The sequence below is a fragment of the Topomyia yanbarensis genome, chromosome 1 (assembly GCF_030247195.1).
Source record: "Topomyia yanbarensis strain Yona2022 chromosome 1, ASM3024719v1, whole genome shotgun sequence".
NCBI classification, from domain to species: Eukaryota; Metazoa; Arthropoda; class Insecta; order Diptera; family Culicidae; genus Topomyia; species Topomyia yanbarensis.
The window spans coordinates 183,281,679-183,287,750 of record NC_080670.1 but is presented as its reverse complement, the minus strand read 5'-3'; positions in this window follow the sequence as shown (position 1 = coordinate 183,287,750).

Below are 6,072 nucleotides of genomic sequence, written 5' to 3'. Positions count from 1 at the left end.
TCACTATTGATAGGTTTTGACAACTTGCATCAATCAAAATCTAAGACAAGACACACGGAAAAATAAAACAACCCGCAGAATAAGTTCTTTTAACTTAAATTTAGGTAGTTTTGAGTCTTGCGTCTCTTTCGCACTTATTAGTGTTGTCAAAAACACCCGAATAGAAATGTACAGTAACAAAACCATGATTTTCACTGTGACAGTACAGTAATTTTACAATAATTTACAGTAAGTTTTAGTGTTATGCTACAATACAAAAACAATAAACTTTAACTTTTTTACAGTAAATTTCAATGTAAAATAGACTTTTACAGTGAAAAAGGGGGGTGGTTATGTATCTTAACATTAAAAAAATCAATTTTTCTCCATACATTGTTTTCTCGAAAACAATAAAATTTAATGTGAATGCACTGTATCAGTTTTTTGCTGAACGGTGAAATTTATTGTTACATGAAATTTTATTGTAAATCTACTGTGAGAACTTGGTATCGAACAATGTTGAAACAGTAATAACAATAATATTTATTGTTTTAGGATTGTTTGTAGGGTAAATGCTATTGTAAAATTCTATCCGGGCAAAGAGAGAGAGAAAGAGAGAGAGAGAGAGAGAGAGAGAGAGAGAGTGAGAGATTCGACTCAGTCGAGGCCTTCCATGGAATAAGGTACTTTTGAGTTGTTTGAGGTATACTCAAAATTAGGTAGATTCAACCACAGATAACACACGTTTAGGCTTGATTTGAATCGTGTGTAAATACCCGCTGCTGAAATTCCGAATAAATCAGACATCTGAAACATGTTTGGCAAACGTTTGCAGATGGCGCAGTGATCACTACAATGCAGTTAGAGTGCAGCTGTCAAACACGTGTAGCAAACAGTTGCGCAGATGGCAATAGTGAAACACGGATTTTCAACGTATATCAATTTGAAAGTTTACACAGGTTTTTGAAGAAATTTTGTTCTAGCCTAAACGTCTGTTATCTGTGATTCAACTTAAATTTGGGCATATTTAACTCAAGGTTGAGTATAAAAAACCTGTCAATGAGTTGTGGTTTTTGCCGTGGTTAAAGGGAAACTACCTTCAACACGCTTTACCTAATTTTACCTTATTCCACGATACCCCGAGATTGAGTCAAAAGAGCTCAAATTTTAGTAGTTTTTCGTATCCGTGCAGGACAATAGGGGTCATTTTTGTTCCAATTTTACGGGCTGGATGTTGTTGGCTCGAATCAAAACTTGTCGAAAGTAAACAAAGTTCATTTCATATCGTCAACCTGGCGCCCAGGTGGTGAAATCGTTAGAATTGAACGGGGTGCTGGAGCGTTGCCAGAAGATTTTAATTTCCAGGTTAAATTTTACTAAACTTGCCAGTTTAACTCAGCCGGAATGCTGGCTGGTTCTAATTCGTATTCCGGCTCCGGTGACACAACCGATTCAAGTTAGAATGTTTAAAGGGTACTATTTCGATGCGGCTTAGCAGCATAACCGAGGCCTAGGAACCGAAGCGGCGCAAAGCCGCTGAGGATCCGCCCGGCGAGGTGGCCACCGACCCGCCGTCGGAAGCAAGCGAACCTGTGATCCACTCGTTTACCCGGCTTACTCAAACATAGGGGCTATCCATAGTTCGCTACCGCTCAGTCGGACAGCACGCGCAAAAGCGATGTGGCGTAGCCACATTGGATGGTGGACACAAAATAAAATTGGCAACGTTAGCAAAATGTAAACACAAATGAACACTCCGGATGAACCTATCGTCAATTGACATTTCGACGAGTTTTGATTCGAGCCAATAATACCGCCACCATGTGCTCGCATTGAAAGGTGGGTGTTGCGTTTACAAGGGTTTCAGTATAAAGTTGTTTATACTTCCGGCCCTTCGGATATTGCTGATGTGCTGTCCAGACTGTCCGTATCGGAGCCTAGAGCTTTTGACGTTTCTGAAGAATTAACGGTCCGCGAAATAGTGCATTCTGCTGCTACAGCTGTTGCTTTGAAATGGCAGGAAATACAGGAAGCAAGTAATGCAGATGAAGTGATTCATAAAATTTTCCGAGCTCTAGAATCAAGAGTATCTGATGAATTGCCATTACCATACAAAATGATATTTGCAGAGCTTTGTCGGGTAGATGATGTATTGTTAGGAGGAGATCGTGTAGTGATTCCCCAAAGCCTTCAGCAAAGAGTACTTCAGCTAGCACACGAAGGGGATGCGCATAATGAAGGGACACTCGCGCGCTAATGTGTGGTGGTCTAAGATGGATACGCAGGTAGAACAATTTGTGAAGTCCTGTCGAGGCTGCTCACTAGTATCTGCACCGAATTCGCCCGAACCAATGACTCGAATGAAACTTCCATCTCGTCCATGGGAGCAAATAGCCATCGATTTTCTGGGTTCACTACCTGAAGGAGTGTATTTTCTAGTTTGCGTTGATTATTACAGTAGGTATTTAGAAGTTGTTGAAATGAGCGACATTTCGACAGCATCGACTGTTCAAGAGCTGTTGGGTGTATTTTCACGATACGGCATTCCCGAATCTCTCCGAGCGGAAAAAGGGCCTCAGTTTGCTTCAGAGGAATTTCGCATGTCCTGTGTGAAATACGGTATTCATTTGGTGAGCACAATTCCTTACTGGCCTCAAATGAATGGAGAGGTCGAGCGACAGAATCGCTCCATTCTAAAGCGCCTAAAGATAGCTCGAGAACTAGAACATGAGAGGCGTAAGGAATTACGACAATATTTATTAATGTACCATTCGGCAACACATTCCACAACTGGGAAGGCGCCTCCAGAACTCATGTTTGGGCGACGATTGCGTTCTAAACTTCCCAACGTTCCTGCTCTATATGATCCAGATGAAGTTGTGAGAGACCGCGACATGCTGGAAAAGGAGAAAGGGAGAGTATATGCAGATACTCATCGAAAAGCAAAATCCAGCGGAATAGAAATAGGGGATACAGTATTGGCCAAACAGATGAAAAAGGAGAATAAGTTGAGCACCGAGTTCATGGCAGAAGAGTTCACAGTGTTAAATAAGCAAGGTACCGACGTTACTATCCGGTCGTCCTCTTCGGGAAAAACATACAACAGAAGCGCTGCTCATCTAAAAGTAGTGTCAAAGACTGTTCCTTCAAGTCGGGACAATGAAGATCGAGAGACCGTGCAACCTCTGAAGATGGACGTATGTTCTCTGTGCCCGAACCCAGCAAAGTTCAACCGGAAATGAGCCGGAATTCTGGCTAGCTCTAATTCGTATTCGCTCCAGTGACACAACCTACTCTAACTACACGGATACAAAAAAACTACCAAAAGTTGAGCTCTTTTGACTCAATCTCGGGGTATCGTGGAATAACGTAAAATTAGGTATTCTGGTTGCAGTTGAAAATTGAAATAGTGAACTTGCGCCTTTCGATTTTTCTCCTATTTTCAGCGTGCGGAACAAAAGCGCAACTGGTGTAGATGATGCGCAAGTTGAATCTCTATCATGTACACAAGATGCGCTTTAGTTGCCCACTCTGCAAATACGAAAAAAATCGAAAGGCGCAAGTTCACTATTTCGATTTTCAACTGCAACCAGAATAAACCGTGTTGAAGGTAGTTTCCCGTTAACCACGGTAACAATCACAACTCATTGAAAGGTTTTTTATACCCACCCTTGAGTTAAATATACTTAAATTTAAGTTGAATCTACCTAACTTGGAGTATTCTTCAAACACCTTAAAAGTACCTTATTCCATGGAAGACCCGGACTGAGTCGAATCTCTCTCTTTGTTTTTGACAACACTAATAAGTGCGAAAGCGACGCAAAACTCAAAACTACTTAAATTTAAGTTAAAAGAACTTATTCTGTGGGTTGTTTTATTTTTCAGTGCAGAATCGCTTGCGTCACTGTAGCCCGAGATGCATTATAGTATAGGTGTTCACATTCGTCAAGTTTGAGTGTGTTGGTTTGTTGCTAGTGAAATTAATCATGGCGGCCCAGGACTGCGAAGCACATAATCAACAAACCGACCAATCGAAACGAAGCTTGTAAGCGCGTGGTAAAAATAAGTATGGCGTCCGGGATCGCAAAAGAGCAAATGTTTACATCACTAACCAATCAGAATGAAGTATGGGACCACGTGCTTCTGTTTTCTTCTTCATTTCTTCTTGTTTGCCCGAAAAAAGTGACAGCTGATGCACACATAGAAGAAAAAAATGTGTACACATGTATACACCTCGACTGTAGCCGGAATACGAATTAGAACCAGTCAGCATTTCGGCTTAGCTTATCTATAAAGTTTCTTAAAATTTAATCTGGGCAATATAAATTTTCTGGCAACGCTACTACACCCAGTTGACTTCGCCACCTGGACGCCAGTTTGACGCTAAAGAACTTTGTTTACTTTCGACAAGTTTTGATTCGAGCCAACAAAATCCAGCCAAAAAATAGATCATATTTTGAAAGAGGCCAAAATATTACACTGAATCAATTTTCTCTGATTTTCGGGTTATTTTTCTCCCATTCACATATTGGTCACTGCATAGTGACGTCATGCATTAAATGTGACAAGTGGTGGTCCTGTTGATTATATTTTGAACTTAAAGATTATTCGTATTCTCAAAATGATTTATTGGGAAACATTTCAAATATATTGGGAATCATGTTTTTGGAAGTATAGATGTACTCTAGAACGTCTTACAATTAAATTGTGCTATTCTCTATTGTGGGGAAATGTATATTAGAACTTTCAGAACTTTAAGTGAACTAATTAATTGTTTATCAATTACTTCTGGTGTTCTCTGAATCGATAAGTAGTTTTGCTGTAAAATTTCTTGGGAATTGATTATTAGCACTAAGTTTATTTTAATTGAATTCAAATTTGTTAAGTCCAAACTGTAAACAAAAGGACCAGCATTTGTCAAATTTGTGAGGTTAAGGCATTTCATACAATGGTCAATTGAAAACAGAATTCTACCAAAGACGGTGCTTTAAATACAAAGACACGCGGAGAGAAAAACCGTAAATTTGGCTGCACGATTCACCAAATTATGTTGTCTGTTAGTTTTGGCAACCAGGAATATTGTGTAAACAGCGAGTGACGTTTAGTTTTAATGAATGCTTGACGAATTATTTTTTGAAATATTTTGCCAAATACTCAATCGTGCAATTAAAAAAACGCATTGATTTACGTTACGGAGTCTGTATACACGTTTTTCTTTCAATTAGAGAGGACATATTCGAGAATGCAGTAATGAGGAACCAGCCTGTCGATCAATGGATTTGTAATTGTTAATGTGTTTAAATTTACTCGTATTTTATGTGCATCATCAAAATTATTTAGTATGTATGAATATAAAGTTTAAACTCTTCGTGTGTGAACATATTTACAAGAATTTCTTTTTAGTTCAATCACAATACTCCCCACGCTTTACTTTCTATATCCGCCATATTTGTTTACATTGCTCGTTTGGAACCGTTGTTTTGGGTTCGATTGGAACCTTTGGCTTCAGTCTTCGCGCATCTCTATAAACATCATCTCCGAATTCAACCAAAACCTGTTACCACCCTTCACGAACGACAGCGATTGTCATCGAATCACATTACTAAAGTCGACACGGGAGAAAACGAATGTTTTTTTCTGGGTAGTTATAAGCTGACAACAAAAAAGCCGCAAAATCCCATTACATATTTCAACGATATATAAGTAATTCAATTCATACTTACTTGGCCGAATCCCTCGCCAAATTCGCAACAGTTTTTAGTTGGACCACCAGAAATTGCGAATCCGCTTCAGTGGAAATACTGATCACTCAGCAAGGGGAACTAGGGGTATAATAGACACATGTTTTGTAGATAAGTTTGAGTGAGTTTCGGTAAGCTTCAAAGACGAACCACTTAGAACTCTTCACGTTTATCTTCGACAACTCATTGTGACAAAAACCCAACAATTAATCAGATTTGTCCGATAACTCAATGTGACATCTGATAAAAATTTTGCTCGTACATGAGAAAAAGTGCTTTTCTCGACAAACATATGATTACGGAGTAAAAGCCAACTGTCAAAATTCGTAGACGTAGGTAGTAAACAAACGAG